This window comes from Lepisma saccharinum, chromosome 11 (assembly GCF_977018435.1).
Source record: "Lepisma saccharinum chromosome 11, izLepSacc3.1, whole genome shotgun sequence".
Lineage (NCBI taxonomy): Eukaryota > Metazoa > Arthropoda > Insecta > Zygentoma > Lepismatidae > Lepisma > Lepisma saccharinum.
Window position 1 is genome coordinate 28,443,115 of NC_139239.1, and position 24,180 is coordinate 28,467,294.

Genomic DNA, 24,180 nt, shown 5'->3' on the forward strand with positions numbered 1-24,180 from the left:
ACAATCAGTGTTCTTGCTACATTTAGCACCTAATAAAATATAAATTGAAGTCTAGTTAGTGTTGGGCTGTAAAATGTTTTGGTACATGTAGTTACTTGAAATAGCAAATATTGGCTGTGTAACTGGTAAAGCCCTCAAAAAAATCAACTTCGTTTCCTCGTAGTACTCCCTGAAAGTGCTTCTTGCACGCTAATAATGCTCTGACATGTGTTCCTATGCCTCCTACTAGCCTCTGTAAAATTCATATTGACCAGTGCTTAACCATTCAACATGCTGTAGAGCCTAAGCTTTAAGCTTCAGTCAGTGGAATTTAGTTCTCAGGGACATATAGTGATTGTAGAATAAAAAATAGAAGCCTCGAATAATACAGCATAACAGATACAAATAACCCCTGGTATTAATCAAACACTCAAAAAGTCAATAGTACTTGAAACGTACCCGAATAAAAGACTATAAAGGTAAATAGCATGGTAAGAAAAGTTTGGCAGGTGGACTTAAGAGCCACGTAGTCATCTGCTAACATCGACTTGTCCTGTGATTTGTCATTATATTGTTAAATTGTTATATTTAAGGGATGAAAGAAACAATATTAATAAACATTCAGTTATAGTACTCTTGGTAAAGGGATTTCAGTGCTTAGAGACATAATAATTTTAGTTACAGTAAAAGTTTGGCCTCTTATAAGTGCAAAAAGTACAAATATTAAACATTTCATACAGTTTATCTAGAAAGCAAAAGCAAAAATACAATAACTGCGCAACATACTTAAAAAATAAGCAAGCCATGATATTCTAGTGGGCCATAATAAGACTAAAATATACTCGAAAATACTCTGACATAAGGTTGACGGCTATCTGAGATCAAAATTTTCAAGCTTTCTCTCATGCATAAAGTGGCTCTAGGAATCACTAAGCCTCAATAAAAATGGAAACATGCAGTAAAAGCACTTGGAGAGTTGTGGTGATCACATCATATGAAAAACATGCAAGAACAAGAATACATGGAACCCTACTCATATATTTAGGAAACTTTACTTACCCTAACAGTAAGAAAATACCGAGGAAACTCTAAAATAAACAAACTTTCCTACGAAGCAAACCAAAAATAGCGTAGTGGAAGTCAATAAACCCTAACAACAACAACAAGATTCAACAACTACATCAAAACAAAAACAACAACAATAATAATAATAATAATACTAATAATAATAGTAATAATAAACTTTGTGGGTACAGTTTTACTTAAAAGTACTTCTTCCTTAGTGATTAGAGAAATTTTTTAAATAAAGAACAAAACTCAAAGTTAAGAATTAAAAATATAAGATACAAAAGGCAATAAATAGAAAAAATAATAAAAGAAGTTGAAAAATTATCTTTGCAAGTCAAAATTGCAATAAACACTTCTGCAAGAATAGATGAAATTGTGATATTAGAGTAAAAAATGTAAATAAACTTTTAAAATAACAAGTTAAAAGTTGAAAAATGTCTTTGTTAGTCCAAAATTTAATAAAAAATGTTGCCTGAATAGAAGAAATTGTGATATTAGAGTAAAAAATGGAAATAAACTTTTAAAATAACAAGTTAAAAGTTGAAAAATGTCTTTGTTAGTCCAAAATTTAATAAAAAATGTTGCCTGAATAGAAGAAATTGTGATATTAGAGTAAAAAAATAAACCTAAATTTCAGCTAAAGTTGAAGAAACACAGTTTGTGTGTCTAAATTCCCATGCGAACTCTTGCTTGAATCCTTCAAATAGCGTTTTCTGAGTAAAAATACACAAAAAATGCGAAATATTGTCTCTAACAGTAAAAACATCTGGTCAATTTTACGTGAATCCTGATGTTTATAAGGCAATAATCAAATGGACTGTGGTTCGCAACCCAGAAATAAGGGCAAATAGTGGATCGCCTCCACTTTAACTTGTAGATACTGGAACTGAATGTTCCTAGTTCAGCCAAATTCCTTACGGATTTGGTTAAATAGTCTTTGCAATGTTACGAAAGGCGGCAGAAATACCGCGTAGATTACTTCCACCAAATAAAATTGGAACCTCAAAGAAAATCAATACTCGTGTGTAAAAATTTGGCGACACTTGACTTCCATTCAACTTCGGAAGAAGACCAAGCGATGGGGGCCGTAACTATAGAGAACCTTTTTTTCCCCTCACGTGTCCATGAACGCGCGCGGTTTGGGGGTGCCGATGAATGCAACCACATAACAGGTTCTTCCGTAACAGGTTAATATTAATAACATGGATTCTGCTCGCATACTTCGTTTTCATATAGGATACATCATTCAATTTCTTCGCCTTTAAAGCGAACATGTGTTATAATATCTTCTACCTCCGATCGAACGCGTCGGCACCGGTTGAATACGGGTAAATCCGGATCCTTAATTATACCAAATATGACTCACCACCGACGCCAAAATGGCCGAAAATGTCTTTTGTACATTAATGGAAAAAACATTAATTCCAAGTTCCCACGTGTGCCTAAAGCACCCATGACTCATATCCGGCAGAAACGCATTAATAAAATACAACAATAGTGTTAGAATAGTCCGAAAACGAACTCCATAATAGTGTCTTTTGTACCTTAATGGAGAAACCATTAATTCCAAACTCCAACGTCAGTATAAATCATCTGTGACTCATATCCGGCAGAAACGCATTAATAATATACAACAAAAGGTTAGCTTAGGCCGAAAACGGAATACATAATAGTGTCTTTTGTGCACTAATGGAAAACCATTAATTTCAAACTCACACGTGTGCATGAGTCATCGATGACTCATCTCCTCCTCCACCCACGACACGTGGCGCAAGATTAAATAACAATAGCGTCACCCCTCGATAATGAATAAAAAACCCATTAATGTCAATTAAAGGCTCTATTGTTTGGTCTTAAGGGTTATCAAGTCTACTCATGTGGTTATAATGTAACATATCATATATCAAAATAAAGAGGAAGAATCAAACTTTTCAACAGTGTATGATACATATATCTTACATTTTTAGTTCTTGAGATATGATTTTTTAAAAAGTAGTGAAAATGGTCAGCATTCTTGGGACGGAAAGCGACTTAGAGGTCAACACTCTAAATGTAATTTGAATGTTTTTCCTTATGTCTCTATGCTATACCATATACCCACACCAGTGATGTGCGTCTAGGCGTAAACAACGATAGTCTACATTCTACACGTAGACTATGTTATACACGTAGATTACGTAATGTATGTAAACAACATGGCCAAAGGTTATAACTTAGCAAAGAGCGCCGTGGAATTAAAAGAAAATTATACTTCGTATCAGTTGTTGATGTGTGTGGAGAACTTTTCATACACTTTGTTTCAAATTCGAACAATTTCTCACCTAGGAAGAAACCTAATATAGGAAATATTCTAGTGCTTTATGGGGAAAAGACCACTCTTGCCTCACGACTGCCATCTGTTCTTGTTTTTTGCATACTATTTATCTTCTTCCATAGTTGTTGTTGTAAATAGGGTTCTTTTCATTTCGTTAGGATCCAATATAGTTGAAAATGTCACTTTCCTTTCATGAAACCCTTGAAAATTAAATTTAATGCACTTTAGATTGTCTACGTAGTCTATGTAAACTACAACCCAATGTAATCTACGCTTAGATTACGTGTAGACAACGCCTGCAGACGTAAACTTATAGTCTACGGCACATCACTGACCCACACACACATTATGGCGGAGTGGTTAGCACAATGACGGCAGGGGTTCCGGGTTCGAATCCCGGCGTGGGTGTTCTTCGTGAGTGTCCCTTCATCAATGTCATCATACTGTCACCAAAAGTGGAATAAAAGCAACGCTAAATAACAAAAATTACGAGTAATATTCCAAGCCGTGATCGACTATTTACTTCTCATTTGGTTCCAACGACAGCACAGGGAGGTGATATGATTGCGCTCACGAATAATATTCCAAACTTCACATGCTATTCAATGAATATAAGGTAGCATTTTGGGTCATTGATCTGACGTATATTGATTTTGTATTTACCCACCAGACCAATGCCACGTATATAAATAACACCCTCTTAAGATTGTGCATTGAGCCATTAGTAAAAGAAGACAAAGGATGCATTGAATTCCAAGACGGATCCTGCATTGAGCGAGTGAGATATCACTTTACGGCAGCGCTTTATAACGCAGCTCCGGGATTCAACAGCAATAAGGTATCAACCACTTCGACGCAGACACGGCTCCAGCACACAAGAGGCTTTCGACGAGTTTTTCTCGGATGCTACAAGTGTTGGTAATTGGGTTGTGAGTGCTGACCATTCAACCGTTGTATATCGGGACCCCTGTTGTGATATACGAGCAAGCTTAATGTTTGCATTACGGAGTCTGTTTGCATAACGGCAGAGTTTGGTGCTTGCCGGACAAAAGCTCAGGGGCAATTCCCCGGCAGACGTACTTAACAAGTCAAGACGTGAAGCCCTTTGAAAGACAGGGAAGCGAGAGGATTATTGCTGAAGTCCTGCCACCTGCAACAATTCTTAGGCCATCTCTTGCCGCGATGTCTTCAGAAAATAATGGCAATTAAGGGATCTCCTATACTTATACATGTCTGCTGAAGTGGAACATATCCTTATGGACCTTACTTGTTCACGATTATTTTGTTGGCCAGTAACGATAGGAACATCTCCCCTTGGATAGCGAAAGAAGAATAATTTTTCTAACGGACCATTGTTCCATATTTGCATATATTACATTTCTTACCCAAAAAAGTGAATTCTTTAAAGAAATGTATTGTCTAAATTTTTCGGTAGATGGCAGCACTATTTTCCTTTATCTTGCCCCCATAAAGTGGTAGCTACCACCAGTCCGCTGGGGAAGAAATACCCCTAAAAGTATATAACGATAAAATATTGCATAAACTTCCAAAATATACTACCAAGAGCACTTGCCATGTTGCCACATATGTTTCAGATATTAACCACCCACATTTAGATTGTATTAGCCTACATCATTAAGCCAAATGGCCGAGAGTCGTTCGTAAACATTTGATCTGAAGAATCTATTCTAAAGGAAACTTACGATTTGTTACTACACCCACTACATCCAGTACAGCTTGACCAACAAAAAAAACCTCTGACGCTGTTGTCGAATTTTCAATCCTAAGCGAAGGGGGCGTGGGCGATGCAATCAGCTGCTTGCCATGTAATCCTGCCCTTGCGTTGCCAAAATGTACGAAGTAATTTCACACAACTCTGTTGATTTCTTTTTGACAATGAAGTAACGAAGAACAATGGGGAGGGGGCACTTGGGCACAAGCGAGGAGGAAGCGGGAGGAGAAAACAAATGTCGGTACATTATACGGACTACCTCATTTTGTTTGTTAGGACCCGCACCCTTTAAGGCCATATCACACTGACCCCTCTTACGAAATTATTGGCTGCCAATGACTGCACTCATCGATATATAATAAGCTTTCGACAAAATGAAGAGCTGAAGCTAAAGCCAAATTATTATTTTTTCTTCCTGCACCGAAACGATTGTCTTTCCTGAGAAGGAAGCCGTCTCATTCCGAACACTTTCCAAAAAAGGGCAAGGCAGGAATGTTTTTTCCTTGGTAAGTGTTCATGGCGGAGTTTCTTTTCTACTAATCTTTATTTCTTTCACAAACCGCGTGTGATCTTATGCGACTCACGTCGTTGCTGCATTTAACGTCTCTCAGATGGGCGTCGATGTTCTCATGTTTTGCTCGAACGAAACGTAGCTGACACAAGTGAAAGGGGGTGCAAAAAAAAAGAAGAAAAAAAAGGCATGCAATGTTTTCATTTTACTGAGAAAAGAAGATATGCGATTCAGGTGACTTTTACGTGCGTAAGAAAGAATCTGACGTTTTTTAATTGTCTTTTGTTCGTTATTTGGGAGAAAAGACACCGTGGTAGATGGTGAGGGCTCCTGTGCACTTCACATGGTAATCGTTCATTGGTATTAAAGCGCCGTTACCTTTGAGTCCTTGGGTGCCCCACGATGTACTGACAGGACGTTCCAAAAGGAAAGCTTTTCTCTTTTTTTAACGAAAGTTGCGGAGGGGGACGCAGAGCGTGTTAGTTATGCTACTGGGAATAATGTTCTTTCCTTTGCAAGTGAAACGCCAAAATGCCTTTAACTGCAATGACAAGCGCATCGACTTGCACAAATTTAATTTCGGGAATGCATTGTCCTTTGCTGACTGTTGAAGGTTGCCACATTGAGCACATTTGTCACATTTCTACAGAGCATTCCCTGACATTCGCTACGAGGCTCGGCGGCAAGCGGCCCGGTATCAGCGCTTGTCTTTACCGGTGAACGGGTCCGCGACAGTCGCTTATATTAAACCTCGTAAAAAAGTTTAGAGTAACAGGGTCAGTTCTGAATAAAAGTGGAAAGAAAAATGGGGAAATAAAGTATACAAAGACAATCCGCACACCATCCGTGAGTTAAAAGAGAGTATTGTACGAAAAATCGGGAGAATTATAGTAGACGAACTTGCACGTGTACATGCCAATTTCCTTAAGAGATACCAGGAATGTGTTGCAGCAGAGGGACATCATTTTCAACACCTTCTGTAGTCAAGGTTAGTACACAATATGAAAACTAATTTTAATAGCCGACTCTACCGACTGTCGCTGACCCGTTCACCGGGAAAGCCAAGCGCTGATGCCGGGCAGCTTGTCGACGAGCCTCGTAGCGAATGTCAGGGAATGCTCTGTAGAAACGTGACAAATGTGCTCAATGTGGCAACCTTCAAGAGTCAGCAAAGAACAATGCATTCCCGAAATTACATTTGTGCAAGTCGAAGCGCTTGTCATTGCAGTTAAAGGCATTTTGGCGTTTCACTTGAAAAGGAAAGAACATTATTCCCAGTAGCATAACTAACACGCTCTGCGCCCCCCTCCGCAACTTTCGTTAAAAAAAGAGAAAAGCTTTCCTTTCTAAAATATTAATTCACGCCTACATTTACATTAGGTATATACAAACATGAAAATCCATACATGTACTTTGAATCAATGTAAAAACTGGTACGAAAGGTTAAGACAACAAACTAAAAAAATATACAGGGTGTCTACAAAGTCCTGCTACCGTTACAATGAAACTTAACTCCTAAACTATATGAGATAAGGACATGCGGTTTTTTGCAACGTGTTCTACAGCTCTCAAAGTTTTATTTACAATTACCAGACTCAGCATACCACACACATTGTGCTTTCTCCTGTGCTGTCGTCATTGTCGCTCACAACATAATCTGAAAAAAAACAACAATAAAAATTAAAATAATAATAATAAAATAGCACTACTTATTAAAACTTTCATTATAATGGTACCAGGACATTGTGGACACGCTGTATATTATAATTATGTATTAAAATACATGAGTTAATGTCGTATGCTGATTGAACTCGAACGCCAGACCTGATTATTAAATGTTGTTGATGTTTAGTCTGTGCGTTCTTCCTGTCATACATGTCCAATATGATATATCCGTCCTGTGCGACGCAACTTTGTATCTTCATATCACAATGTAAGTTATTGTGCTGATTATGTTACTGTGTTCCTAAATTATACATTTACGTTCGTGTTGCTAATACTGTTTTATTCCTGACTCCATTTCTTGTGTAATTGAAGAACTGAAAGAACCCGAAACTAAACAATGGCGACGAGGATCTTGGAACATACTTACTTCTCGTAATTCTACACATTTCTCGTTATTGTTCTTCAAGTTGTCTGTTGGAGGTAAGAATCTCTATATACAATGCAGAGGTTGTCTCAATTTTCCGAATTCTGCAGGGAGCAGGAAAGTATTAAGCAATATTTTGATAGATTCGAGCATTTCTGCAAAGGTTCAGACATTCCAGATGAAAAGGCTAAGCATATTCTATTAGCAGCAATAGGGCACAGAACGTATGCTGATTTATATAATCTCATACAACCAAAATCTATATCAGAACTCAGTCTTGCCCAAATTCAACAAATGTTGATCCGCCATTATGAGCCCAAGAAAAATCTCGTGCTTGAAAGGCATAAGTTCTTTCTTATTAAACAGAAAGAAAATCAGAACATTCCGGATTTCATTTGTGCAAATCAAAGAACAAGCTTCAAAATGTGATTTTGGTGATCTCATCGACTCAATGTGTCGCGACGTATTTATTCTTGGTATGAGAAGTGTGCGCGTTAGAAACAGACTGTTATCAGATCCTGATTTGACCTTGAAAAAAGCAATAGATACGGCCATGTATCTCGATGAGCTAGAATTAAATGAGGGAATTATCAATCAAAGTCGCTCAAAGAATGCAGTGGAATATTCTGAAACTCCAACTGAAGTCACTTCGCAAATACAAAACAGGTACAAGGACAAATTCCGAATGAACATCAGACAAAATAGAACTGATTCAAGGTATATTGGTAACAAATCGAACAATGATTCTGGTAAACCGTGTGGTAATTGTAATTCTTTTCATCCTAACGGGAAATGCCCAGCTTTTGGGGCTACTTGCAGATATTGTAAAAAGAAAAATCATTTCTTGACTGCCTGCAAGAAGAGAGAATTTAACAATTCTAGTAAAAGCAAATTGGTTTCTGGCACTAACATTGTGCTTAACACGGGTATCAATGAAAGATCTATTGATATGCAAGATAATTCGAAACCTTCCATTGTACCTAACAATCACAGCAATTTCAAACATATGGTCCGAGAATCATCCATTGATTTTTCAGATTTTAATGTGCCGTGCATTCCCATAGATCACAAATTTGCAGATGATCAAGAAGAAAAATCTAAGAGCGAATTTGTTGATTACAGCGCCGCTAGTGTCCAATGTAATGCTCTGTGTCCAAAAATTTTCACTACCTTCATCACTAAAGAGAGAGAATCTGTTTGGCAAACACAGGGATCGTTGTTTGTCGACTTACAAGTCAACAATTCTAAGATTCCATTCCTAGTGGATACAGGTTCTGTTTATACTTTAATTGATAGCAGACAATTTGAGTCTTCATTGCGAGGTTGCACTATATGCAATTTTCCTATCGTCTTGAAAGCAGCAAATGGCAACAATCTTGGTGTATTAGGAAAAGTTAATGTTGAAGTTATATTTCGAGGAATGAAACATAACTTAGATATGATTGTTGTTAAGACAAAATTGAATCGTTCGATTATGGGTTTATCTTGGATTGATGTTTTCATGCCTGAATGGCGAAACATCTTTGTTTCACATACTCTTCAGACGGTTTCAAATACTCTTGAATCGTCATCAATAAAGGAACTGGTTGCGAATCTAAAGAAAGATTTCCCTATACCTTTTGATGGTGACATGTCCAAGTCGATCAAGCGCTTCGAGATAGATTTGCCATTGAAAGACGATGCTACACCAGTGTTCAAGAGATATTACGACGTCCCGTACTCACTTAAGGAACCAGTCAAGGATGAATTACAGAAGTTGGTTAGTGACGGAGTCATTGAACCGATCAAATCATCATCGTGGGCTTCTCCTCTTGTTGTTGTTCGTAAGAAAAACGGTGAATTAAGGCTGTGTGTGTCCTACAAGAACACTGTTAATCCGCAACTTAGGAAGATGGGACATCCGTTACCTAAAATAGAGGACCTCTTCAACAAGATGGTTGGTTGTAGTTGGTTAGTTTAATTTGACCTTCGAAGGGCTTACCTTCAGTTACGCCTATCTCTTCAGGCTCAGAAGGTTCTTGTCTTCAACACGGAATTCGGGTTATTCAGACAGTTGAAGCTTCCCTTCGGAGTAAACTCTGCCAGTGCAATTTTTCAAGCCACGATGGAGCAGATATTGATGGGTGTAGACAAGGTTTCCATTTTCCAAGACGACATTTTAGTGGGAGGAGTTACTCTTGAGGAGTGCTATGATAACGCACGAAAGGTGCTAAATCTTTTCTCCGATTATGGCGTCCGCATAAATGAACAAAAGTCTGTGTTCTTTGTACAAAATGTGAAGTATCTGGGACATTCTATTTCACAGGAGGGAATTCGTCCTCTGAAAGAAAACATTGATAAAATAATTCAATGTAAGCCACCCACTAATGTCGGCGCATTGAAGCCATTTCTCGGTATGGTCACGTATTACGCTTCGTACCTGCCAAACCTAGCTGACTGTGTTGCCAGTTTATATGATTTGTTGAAGAATGGGGTGCGCTGGTCATGGACAGATGTTCATCAGAAGGAATTCCAGGATGTCAAGGATCTGCTATCTAAGGACTTAGTACGCACAGTATATGATCCTGATAAAGACTTATACCTCATGTCGGATGCATCTCCTACCGCTACGGGAGCAGCCATAATGCACAAGATAAACGGAGTCCTAAAGCCTATCATGTGTATGGCCGGTACTTTATCCGCTGCGGAAAGGAACCACACTCAATTGGAAAGGGAATCACTTGCATTAGTCCGTGGAGTCAAATACTTTCACAAGTATCTTATTGGACGACATTTTGTCGCGTTCACCGACTCGAAACCTTTATCTCACCTGTTGGATCCTAGAAGTAACTTGCCTGCTTTAGCCATCAGCAGAATCAACAGATGGAAGTTAGTATTGGAAGAATATGACTTCAGAACTGTTTACACGCCGCATGTTGAGTTGGCTGATGCTCTATCTAGAATTTGTGTTGCAGATGATCCAGTTCATGATTATCATGATGATTTCGCATGTCAGTTGACAGCTGAGCCAGTTGTCCTTAATCTTATTGAATCTTCGGTGTTGACGCGCATTTCGCTGGAATCACAACGTGATTCTGAGCTTTCTAAAGTCTTCGAATATGTTCAAAGGAGATGGCCACAATCCATAGGGAGAACAAAAAGTCATCCTATCAGGAAAATATTCGACAGGCGATATGATGTCCACATACAGAAGGGATGTATTTTCGTGGGCGAAAGACTAGTTGTACCTGAATCTTGTATACAAAGTGTCCTGTCTCTGTTACACAAATTCCACCAGGGAACATGCAAAATGAAGGAAATAGCTCGTTCATCGTTCTTCTGGAACACGATGAATGAAGATATTGAAAGGGTTACATCTTCGTGTGACACATGTTTGCGATACAATAACAGGCCCAATGTACCAGGTACCGCATTCGAAACGTGGCCTATTGCATCGCAGCCTTTTGAGCGTGTTCATCTTGATTTCTTCCATTTCTCAGACATGGATTTCTTGTTGCTAGTTGACGCTTACTCTCATTGGATATCTGTGTGGAGAGTGAAGAATATGCGATTTGACACCATGATTGGTCATTTAGATGAATTTTCTTCATGCTTTGGATATCCGAAAACCTATGTTACAGACAATGGCCAACCATTTGCATCTTCAGAGTTCAATTCTTATTGCTCAAAGAAGAACATCAAGCTTCTTCACTCAGCTCCGTACACCCCTCAATCAAATGGTCTAGCTGAAAGGAATGTTAGGGTGGTGAAGAACTTACTACAAAAGAACTTTTCGAATCGTCCATACATCACGTTGAGAGAGATGGACAAGTTCGTTCTTGAGCTTTTAGGCAGATTAAGGAATACTCCAGTGCACGGATGTAGTCCAGCACAACGTTTGCTCAAGTTTCGGCCAAGAACGGACATTTCCGCTTTTGACGCACCAAATGGTTTCGACAATCAGCCTATTAGTCCCGTTCCGTTTATGCCGGGGGAAAAGGTGCTTGTTGAACAACGCAAGAAACAATTCAGCCATGGATCCAAATACAAAATCGGAGAAATTGTTAAATTGATGGGCCGGAAGATGGCGAAGGTGATTGTGGACAATGACACGATTGTTGTTCATCTCTCGAAGATCAAGAAATATCCCGACAAGGTCGGAAAAGACATCCTTGTCCGAAAAACCCCAGTGCTTGTTGGAGAGGAAGATTATCTCCCAGTGCCTGCTTATCAGGATCCAGTGGTACCTCCGAATGCTTATCAGGATCCAGTGGTACCTCCGAATGCGGCCTGCGACAATCAACCGGTTAGGAGATCAGAAAGACCAAGACGACCGCCTGACCGATATGGGCAAACTACATGAAACGGGAGTCTCTTCAACCTAAGGGGGGGGGGGGAGAGTGTCGTATGCTGATTGAACTCGAACGCCAGACCTGATTATTAAATGTTGTTGATGTTTAGTCTGTGCGTTCTTCCTGTCAAACATGTCCAATATGATATAGCCGTCCTGTGCGACGCAACTTTGTATCTTCATATCACAATGTAAGTTATTGTGCTGATTATGTTACTGTGTTCCTAAATTATACATTTACGTTCGTGTTGCTAATACTGTTTTATTCCTGACTCCATTTCTTGTGTAATTGAAGAACTGAAAGAACCCGAAACTAAACAGTTAAGAAGTGAGACATACCTCGCTACAAAGGCTTGATAAGGCCAATTTGTAGTCAAATAAGCTAATCGGGAGTGGACCCTCAAAATGGAATATAAACTTCCACCAGGATTCGAACCCAGGGCCCTTTGATTACAAAGTGATAACATTAGTAGAGATTTTTGTAGTTCTTAGTTATTTATATTAACCAGGGGTGCCCACAGAGGGGAAAATCATAGTTTCGTCTCTCGACTGTGGATCCCAAATTGCAATTATTCTTTTTAAATAATGCTACGCCGATCTGTCTAAAGATTATACAGGTGAAAATTTTCCAGTGCTCGAAGTGAAGGGGGGGGTTGCTGGGGGATGATATCCCCAGTTAGTTAAATTTTCGCGAAGCATCCCCCCAGCTGCCTCATTGTCAGAATGTTGAACGATAGAAGCATCCCCTCAACTAACCCAAACGCTCAACCAAACATCCCTCCAGCTAAGAATTTCCACTTCAAGCGCTCTCTGGAACAGGGGGTTGATGACGCGCCTGCGTCATGGGAATTTTTTGGGGGGACAAAATTTTATACCAATTCTATATATCTTCACACAAAAATGGGGGGATTGACTTGTTATTGATTTTAAGTTTTGGTTATTTTGTTTAGTTTTTCTACCTACCTGTAGGTTGAAATGAAACACCACCTCTTATGCTTTTTGAATCGGTTTGGATGGAAAGGGGTGTTATTTGCATTAATACAAGGTTAGTCGAGTAGACAAACTGTGCAGAATAAGGTTGACTAACAATGGCAGTGAGCCTAAAGTATCTAAAGTAAACATATATTGCTTAAATATGTCTATATTATACAGTGACGTAACCACAGGGGGGCATTATCTGCTTTTCTCGTTTTCGTCAAGTTCAGAGCTGTAGGTTGCTACGTCTCATTCGTGGGTAAGTTAAGGTAAGGCTCCACGTTATGGGCGCCACTATGCTACGTCCCTGGGGGTACGTACTTAAATGTTATTTACCACGGGGGCACCCCTGTTCCAGACAGCGCTTGAAGTGGAAATTCTTAGCTAGAGGGATGTTTGGTCGAGTCTTTAGGCTAGTTGAGGGGATGCTTCTATCGTTCTTTCTTGTTGTCATGATCGTCATTGGAACTTTCCTCTTTCATCTTCCAACTTCTATCTTCTATAAGGACCTTCGCTTCTTCTATCTTGTTTTCGTTTTCTTCTATTCTGGAAACATCTACTTCTGTCTTGGTGTCATTTTCTTCTGTTCTTGAAACAGCTACTTCTCTCTGAGAAACACTTTCCCCAATTTTCCTTTCCGGACTTTGATTTCTTTGTTCATTTTCTTCTCTAATCTCTGAAACCTCATCTTCGCTTCTTCTATTCATATCTAAACCTGTACTCTCGATTAACAACGTTGTTTCTTCTATCTTGCTTTCTAGCGACTTTTATTTCCTTCACACGTTTCATTCAGTCTCAAGAACATCTCATGGGTTTCGGACCTCACGGCTTCCAATTTCTTGCTGCTTTCCTCGAGCCTTTCTTCCATCTTTTTATTACTTTCTTCTAACTTTTCTTCTAACTTTCAACTATTCTCTTTTAATTCTCTACTATTTTCATCTATCTGCATTTTTAACTCTCTCCTACTTTAATCTATCTTTCTACTATTCTCATCCACCTTCCTATTATTCTCGTCCATCTTCATTGATAACTTCTGGAGCATTTCTATCATGTTCACCTCTTCCGTCTTCTTTTGTTTTTCCTTCATTTTCTCTTCTTCTTTTTCCCTTCTCTTCTCTTCTTCTTCTTTTTCTTTTGTCCTTTCTTCCTTGCAATTTTTGCATACGTAATCTCCTCTTTCACTTATTCCTATGTACTTTTCTCTTCTTATCTTCCCACATGACCAATGTTTCATTTCTTTGCATGAGCTGCATAGGATAGTTTCTTCCTTATTTCCCTCTTTTCAACAGCAGTTTAATATTTTCTTTCTGTCTTCTATTTCTTATATTATAGTTTCTCTGTTCTCGCCTTTGATTTTAGTTTATTCCTCCATTTTGGCTTTCTTCTTTTTTCGCTTTCTTATTCACGATTCTACCAACCGCAACGTTGGTCGCCACTATGCTACGTCTCATTCGTGGGTAAGTTAAGGTAAGGCTCCACGTTATGGGCGCCACTATGCTACGTCCCTGGGGGTACGTACTTAAATGTTATTTACCACGGCTATAGAAATATCTTAATCTCAGGGGATAGGTTCTTTATTCGAGAATTCCAAATAAGAAAGCGTTTTATAGCCAAGAGGATATAGTTAAATGCGGATCTATATTCTGAAAACTGTACACAAAACAGATAAAATATATAGCGAAGCTTGTATATATATTGATATATATATGCTGATTCCAAATTTACGTCGGTTATATTCTTCTTATAAATATATGTATAATTGAAAGGAAATCTTCTTCTTCTTTTCTTCTCACAATTTTGGGGGAAAAGGCTTCTTCTTCTTTTCTTCCTTCTATTTTGGTTAAAGGGTTCTTCTTCCTTCCTATCTTTGATTTGGGAAAAGGCTTCTTCCTCTTTTCTATCGTTGATTAGTGAAAAGGCTTCTTCTTTTCTTCCTTCTATTTTGGTAAGAGGCTTCTTCTTCTTTTCTATCTTTGATTAGGTAAAACGCTTCTTCTTCTTTTCTATCTTTGATTAGGGAGAAGGCTTCTTCTTCTTTCTATTTTTGGAAAAGGCTTATTCTTCTTTTCTTTCTTCTAATTTATTGTCCTTGCCTTTAAAGCGTAATCTCATTTATTACATGTATGCGCTCGTTTTCCCCTCTTCTTTGGCATTATACAAACGACACAAGCTATACTTATAGAAAGATTAGGGGCGACTAAACTCATAGTAGTGCCATCTCCTATGTAACGACCAAAACGGGAATAGCCCAGGATCGCTAACAGCAAGCGCTGCCTATGGTCCAGTGCGTCTAATAAGGATCGCAACCATGAGTGGTTTGGGGCGTCTAATTGAACACAGCGCCACCGAGGGACGGACAAACACAAAAACTGACGATGTTCTCCTCGTCAGAAGTATTAAATCAAATTTTGATCACTAAGATCAAAATGGAGATACATTTCGGAATTCATTTGCTCATTTATTAACTTTCATACTTGTTTCATATACGAGCATATTCTTATTTATCTCAATTGGCTATTTACAACATTTTATTCACTCCTTCTATAATTTTTATACTCTTCCTTTATGTTTTTTGCATTCACTATAATATATATAATCGCTCTTCTCCGCTCCTAGTTTCTACAATGAACTCTGCTCTTCTTTATATTGCGTGCTGCCATCTATCGTCGCTCTCGGGAAACATTTCTTCCTTGTGTTTTTCATTGTGTCGTCGGAACTGGCACGTGACAAGCTACGGGCGGCGGGAGTCGGCCATGGGCGCCGAATGATCTACTAAATGGAGAAAAGTTGTGAAAGAGAGAATGCCCTGGCGCCCCGTGATATTACTTGAGCTTTATTAGGGACAAATATAGGGGGACAAACATTGACGGCCTAGGCCATCTGCAGGGGGGCACAGAGGAGCAATTACCCCCTTCGACTTCAAATTTTATGCAAATAAATGTACATTTTGTAAAATTTTCTTGCTTGCTTCGCTTGCATTATCTGCTTTTCTCGTTTTCATCAAGTTCAGAGCTGTAGCTAGGGGCGGCGGGAGTCGGCCATGGGCGCCGAATGATCTAAAAAAAGTTGTAAAAGAGAGAATACCATGGGGTCTAGTGAAATTATTTGCGCCCTATTAAATCAATATTGTTTTCAATTGCAAAAATTGGATCCAAAAATTTACTAGCTCGCTTCGCTCGCATTCTACTTGTTTTCTCTAATGTCATATATTTAACCTAATATGGGTTGTATATTTGTATTGAATAAGCTCACAATTTAGTGTTAGCTTGTTGCATATGTAATTTTCTATTTTATGTCGCTCCATGTTGCATATGTGTAAAACATATGTTGTACATGACAGTTACACATGTATCTTCGGAATGCATTTATCATTCATTTTCTGCCATTCAAAAATACAGTTTGTGTGCTTGATTTCCATTATTAGTTAGTGTGAAATTGACAGTGTTGAAAAAATATTTCAAATCGTTTGTTTCAAACAAATGCTTTACTACAGACTTCTACACCCTTTTTGCGTAATTTATGAGGATAATAACGTCTTTATTAATGTTATTATTATTATTATTATTATTATTGGTACGTTTATCCAGACAAAAAATCGTGATTGTACCTCTGGTATTACGAGGCGTATTCGGAAAGTAAGTACCGAAAGGGTGTAAAAAATAAAGTAAAATAGTTTCATATCTCTTTTTATTTGCATTGCATTCTACCTTAAACTACTTTTCTACGTAGTTTCCACCATTCTACAAGCATTTGACGTAGCGTGGCACTGGTTTTTGTATCACATCATCATAGAATTTTCCCGCTTGTAACGAAAGAAATCCATGCACTGCTGCTTCAACGTCGTCATCCTCGTCGAAACGCTGACCAGCAAGAAACTTCTTCAGATGAAGAAAGAGGTGGTAGTCACTTGGTGCCAAGTCAGGGCTGTTGGCGAATGAAAAAATTGTTCCCAGCCGAATGACGTGATGAAATTTTGCGTTTGTTGGGCCGTATGCGGACGAGCATTGTCGTGAAGCAACAAAATGCCTTCGCTAAGCATTCCGCGTCTCTTGTTTTGAATTGCACGACGCAGCCGGATTAATGTGTCACAGCAGGCATCTTTGTTGGTGGTCTGTCCTCTAGGCAAGAATTCAACCATTCTTGCATTGAGAAAACAAATCACAGACCGGACTTCACAGTCGGCGGGCCGATTGATTTTCTTGAAAATTTCAAACCTTCAGAAAACTACGAAGAAAAAGCATGACATGCTCCCACGCGTGCCTGTGGCTAACTAACGGATGAATGACGTCAGCGAGAACTCACACGGTCGCGACTGCATCGCTACAGCGGCAATATTTGCAAACGGTACTTACTTTACGAATACGCCTCGTATATTTTTCCGCAAATTTTGTCTGACAAAAATAATTTGAGTAATTAATTCGGCATAAACTGGGAGGGGGGGGGTTCTACCATTTTTGGGGCGAGTGCGTCATGGGCACCCTTGATATTAACAACGGTTGCAGAAAGAGATAAGCTTAAGAATTAATTTCATCAGGTGAAACTGCAACAAATATGGGAAATATTTATCTCTTGTTTTGTGTCCATCGTTTAAACTTATTGTCTTTAACCAACAACTCCGGGATTTGATTTTCCTGTGTCGACTTATTTAAGTGACTAGTAAATTTAATTCCGATTAATGTATGTGGAACCCGGGACCCCCTGGCGCCGTAGCGCAATGTGCTAACCACTCCGCCACGGGGGCCGGCGTATGTGGAATACAATTTCTACTTTTCTGGTGATTAACATTTCCTGTTTGCAGTTGTAGGGACATAGAAATATAAGATGTTTGGATGAAAATATTTTAAAGCCGAAAGGAAAACTTTTGTGAACTATCGATCTTCCTTAATTTATCATTCTTACTGCGCCCCTTAAGCTTGTGCTTGTGTTATTTACGCCACTGATTTTCCTGTGTACGGAGACTTTTGGGACACTCCTCACTTACACAAAATACTGTATATTACATTTCGGCTGTGCCAAGCATTTAAGATGGCAGTAGCCCTCCCCCTCCACAACTTTTTGCGCATATGACCTCTTTATGATAAGCCATATCTACCAAGATAAAGTTGTTAATTGTTGTTGATTTGGTGTTTTAAGTCCACTTTATGCACAGTAAGGCTAATCGGGACTGGACCTACAGTTTACAGTGCGATCCGAACCACTTGTGCCTCCACCAGGTATCGAACCCAGGACCCCTTGATTACAAGGCGACGACGCTACCACTGCGCCATCCGGAAGGCCCTACCAAGAGAAAGGAAACATTCTTTGCCCCAACCAGTTTTGATACCCAATCTCCGCCACTGCTTTTCGGATTATTGGCAGGACGTAGCACGTCTACAATAACCCTAAGGTTTATTTCTTTTCTGGGGTATGGTCTACCCCATCTTTTTTTACTGGCTGACTTTGGTTCCACCCTTGATATTCTACCTTCTTCGGTTACTGTATAGATGGATGCAAGAAACGAACTCTGACTAAATGCAATAAGAAGCAAGGCCAGATATGAACAAATAGGTCAATATTCTGTGTACGCGATATTATGTGTAAAAAATGCTGATTTTATATATATATACATACACACACACACACACACACACACACACACACACACACACACACACACACACACACACACACACACATATATATATATATATATATATATATATATATATAAAGTGTACAATGGCACTTTAAACATTGGACTTCAAACATTAAACTGCAAGAGTGCCTGTATTTCATTTTCCATCTTCTATCCTGACAGCAGAAAAGGTATGAACAACGCAACAATACTAAAATATTTCTGAAAATATAAGACAGAGTTTTTAAATGTTTGGCTCTGAAGGAAAAAAAAGGTGCAAACAACGTAATATTAGTAAAATACGTATTTCTAGAAATACAAGACGCAGTTTTAAATGCTTGGATAAGAAAAAGGTGTGAACGACGTAGTATAGCTAAAATATTTCTAAAAATACAAGACAGAATTTTTAAATGTTTGACTCTGGTCAAACACATCCAGTTGGGAAAATATGGAGATAGCATCCCACGTACGTAGGCAACAGGATGCATGTGGGTTTTACTGACCATCTGCAAAGTATTGAGGTCGGTCATGTGGATTTCACACACACAACAGAGGTGCACATACATTAAGAATTACGTGGATATTTACTGCACGAGAACCTGAAGTTTATTTTACTTGAACTAAAATTGTAGTTTTGCCCCATTCAATGGAGTATAATGCCGCTGAAAGGGTGATATTTTATGTAGTCTGAATTTCATTATCTAGGGAGATCACCGTTTGTCATTTTTTACTAGACTGAAAAATGTTAAGCATACACCGTTTGGAGTTATATCACTTGTAAAGAGAGCATATGATCAATTGAATTAAGTGAACTGGCAATTTTAAAGTAATTTATGGGCACACATTTTGCAAATTTTTATTGTAATGTGTGAGTAGACACAGCCACTTTTTTTTAAAACCAGCTTTTATGCTTAAACACGTTTTTCAGGCTTCGGTGCTCTTATGTAACGTTCCAACTCTAAGGGTATCATATTTTCCAAACGTGATATTGGGACTTTTCTCCCCCTTGGAAACTGCCAAAACAGTGAATGTGGAGGGTGGAAAAAGAGAAAGTGGATTATAGGAGGGAAGTGCATTACCAGACTGTTACTATTGCATTCTATTATATCCTTCATTTGCCCTTCACTGTTGAAACTACTGTGAACAAAACGTGAACTGTGAAATGCATGAAACCCTGAAATATTTTGTACACATTATTATTTTTATTTTACACCACTTTCTTTATTTCTTACTTTCTATAGACTAAAGTATGACGATGGAACATACAAAATGCTTCTTTCAGCAGCTTTTTGGCCCACATATTTTATAAAAATAACATCAGATTCGTGAAAAGACTTATTTTCTTCACCTTTAAAATTCCTTTCACTTTTTCTGGTTACTTTTAACTCATGAGGAATACCAAAAATGTAACATATCTTACTCTATTTGGGCCTCCTCGACAGCGCAGTGATTTGTGTTCTGACCTTGTAATCAAGATGCCCAAGGCTCGATTCCCTTTACTATTCGACTTATTCAGTGATGTCAAGCGGATATCAATCTGAAGATAAGTCATCTATTGTGTTTACAGTAATTGCACAGTCAATCATCTAGTGGAAATCGTGAACCTGTGCTACAGGTTATATATGACATGAGCTGCAAACAAGAACTGAAAATGAGAATCGTAATAGCAAAAGAAGCTTTCAATAGAAGAAAAATGTTTTTTGTGGACCCATGGACATAGGTCTAAGGAAGAGATTAGTGAAATGTTTTGTGTGGAGTGTAGCACTATATGGTGCAGAAACCTGGACGTTAAGAAGAAATGAAGAGAAACGACTCGAAGCTTTTGAAATGTGGACATGACGAAAAATGGAGCGTGTAAAATGGACGGACAAGGTAAGAAACGAAGCCGTACTGAAAAGAGTTGGTGAAAAAAAGATCTATACTGGAGACCATCAAGAAGAGGAAAAGAAACTGGTTAGGACACTGTCTAAGAAGGAACTGCCTGCTAAGAGATGCCTTGGAGGGAATGGTTGAAGGAGGAAAAGTCCGTGGAAGAAAGAGATATCAGCTTATGGATGATATTAAATTAACTGGGTCGTATGCTATTACGAAGCGTAAAGCAGAGAATAGGGAAAGATGGAGATTGCAGTGAAAAACCTGCCAATTAGGCAGAAAACAATGAATGAATGAATTATATATATATATATATATATATATATATATATATTCTCACGATGAAATCACGTAGACTCAACGAGACGGAGGTTTATAAATCGATACGAGAACGAGACAGTGCCAAGTCTCGTCTCGTTCCGATATCATTTCCACGTAATAATAACGATAAATTATTTTTGGAGGAAACAATACGTTGTCTTCTGTCTGTCTGGAGAAAAATCAGCGATTTGGCGAGAGTTGAAATCCCCCAAAACTAACTTTCCTGTAATGAAAATTCAAATGCAGGAAAATTGGACAAAATGTAGACCTCACTGGAAAAAGCACCTCTTTCCCCTTTGTGGTTTTTAACAGAATTTCTGGGTACTGATCTGTAAACAACAAATATCAGTTCCTGCAATTTAACACCCTTGCTCGAAGCAAACTTTCCTCGCATATTTCTACACATAATATAATACCAATACAAGCCGCGCAAAGAGAGGAAAAGTGAGCGTAATCTATTGGCATATCTGCGTTGGTATTTCTTAAAAGCATCTGCGTATGTAAAAAAGAAACCGTCCGCACTTTTATTTCACATAAACGAGCAGCAGGAAATTGCAGGGGATGGGTTTGTTAATAGCTCCGAGAATGGGTAAATTATGGAATTGTTGGTATGTTGCGTCATACATAAGATTTTTCTGGATATTGCGGAAGACAATTTACCTTCCTACCATTAAGAAGAGATTCCAACAGGCGGTACGGGGCTGCTATAATGGTAATTGAGCATTTTGAGGAAGCAGCTTTATGCATGAAGGACTCAGATCAGTCTACGTGATAGGAGGAAGCATGCAGTGTACGGGAGAAAGCAAGTGTTGGGCTTTCACTCCGTGCAGAGTAACTGTTCGTGACAAGAAGGTTCATAGCGTCAAAAAGTATTTTTCATGAGCTTTGACAGTTCAGAATTTTTGGATTGAAATGCGATGTTGCCTGGCGTCTCAAACGCTTACTCAGAACCCAAAGTGCACTGGAGCCAGACATTATTCTTTAAAACGTTTATAAAAGATAAACTGCATAAACGTTTTCGTAAGACACTTGCAGTCAAGAGCGTACATTCCAGACTAGCTAGTCTATCTGCGAAGAAATAAATATTAAATACAGAAGAAAAATATATGAGAGATATTATGAACTGTGAATAAATGTAGTCATTTAAGATTGGCGATTCAAAAGTTGGCAACCTGAATCCTTAGGAGTTGGCAACAAGAATCCTTGTAAGTTGGCAACCTGAATCCTTAATAGTTTGCAACATGAATTCTTAAGAATTTGCAGCCTGGCTGCCATTGGGATGACAACGTGGCTTCCTTGAAGAACTTGCAAAATGGATGTGTTTAACCATTTATACCGAGGGTTTACGTGAGCCCATGGACGTCCGCAGATTTTTTTCCAGGGAGGGGCAAGGAAGGTATTTTTTCCAGGGGGGCAAACAAGGCACATTTTCCACAAAAATAGTATTGTTCCCTAAAAAAACATTGCTTAAATTTGAATTTATGGTGTTCATGCAATAATTATCACATTATTGTGGCTAAAATGAAATTATATGTGTGAAATATATAATTTTAAATTGACTTTTATTTTTCAGGGGGGACCACGGCCCCCCTTGCCCCCCTTCTGGACTCCCATGCGGTGAGCCTACCTAGTCTTCTCTCTTCTTCCAAAGCATGGTGAGCTAGTTCAGGTCTTGGACTCAGCATACGCCACTGCTTACAACATATGCATTAACTTCCACTACATAAAAACTATTCTGGATTGACCACATGAAAGATTCCATTCTAATCATAGGTCACGTTTCCGGCATCGAAAAGAAGCAAACCCGGAGGACGTATTCATATGGAGGTCTAAGGGCCCGGACGAAAGACTTACCAAGTCCAAAATTCAATAAGAAAAATACTTCTTTAATGATGAATAATATGAAGTTGATTGTAATATAATTAAGCCTTGTTTCCATATTAAAAACACTAAGTTGCTGACCAAGGCAGTTTATTAAGATAAAAACACTTAACAGGTAACGTTTCAACCCTGTATCAGGGTCTTCCTCAGACGAAGAAGAGGAAGACCCTGATACAGGGTTGAAACGTTACCTGTTAAGTGTTTTTATCTTAATAAACTGCCTTGGTCAGCAACTTAGTGTTATGAAGTTGATATATTTCCTCAGAACTTAATAAAAGTAATGATTAGATTAGGTTGTGATTATACAACTTTGCGTTGACAGTACCTGCGAGAATCAATGGTTACTATCACTAATAATAATATGGATAAAAGTAATGATTGAGGATCTTTCATCAGCTGGACCCAACAACCCTTTTTGATTTCAATAAATAATCCATTTGTAAAAGTTTGAAATTAATGTTTTTATGTAAATTCTAGCTGAGTTTCCACCAAAAGTGGTGTAACAGCCTAATTGATGTAGCACAACACCCAATGAAGTGTTAAAGACCTTCACATTAGGTGTGGTTTTACAGCAAATGGTGTAACGAGACCAAAGATGGTGCTAGAAGACGTCAATTCCACATTAACACCAAAGGGAGTCTCCTGCTGCCACCACTTTTGGTGAGTGTAGACATAAGCTAGTTAATGAATACATGTTGTTATGTCTCTATTATTATATAATTCTTTTACATGTTCTGGTAATAATAATGACTTCAGTTTTAACTTTTATGCCATGAATACGTAGTTTTTTATATTTTAGCACACTTGAAATGTCATATATTTTTTGTGGCATTTTCAAATAATTTTTGACACCATCATGGAAGTACAGCGCCACATTTCAACCTGGTGGCAAAAAATTGAACTATTATTTTATCGCCATCCTCTTGCCCATGGTCTGCATAGTGGATTCACCAAATTTCAGAGTTCTACGATGCCTCAAACAGGCTACAGAGGGCTCTGAGTTGAGTAACTTTAATTCTGGCCACCCGGTACGTAGATGCGAAATCACATCTAGTTTCACATTCTGAACCTCATGATGAGTTAAATTTCGCTACACAGAGGAAACATTTGTTTGGATTTACCAAAAATAATTGTAACCAAATATTTGTTTAAATAGGTGACAAGACAAACGATTGTTCAGCAGAACGAAATTGTTTAAGTAATCGTGTACATTTGCTTAGAGTTACCAAACAATGTACAGTCAAAATTACTAAATTTGGTAAAGGAAATGCTATCAATTTTTTTGGTTGAGGTTACCAAGAAGCTTAACTGAACGTTTTAAATCAAACAAATCCTTTTCTTCTGTGAAGAGTCGTCTAGAATGTTGAAAATATGCAAAGTTCAGCAAAATAAGGGGAAATATGTACGTAGATTATGCTCTCTTAAAGAATTACAGACATAAATAGCTTTCAGATATATTGGCGTTTGTTGCAGTGGAGTGTCGCCGTATGGTCT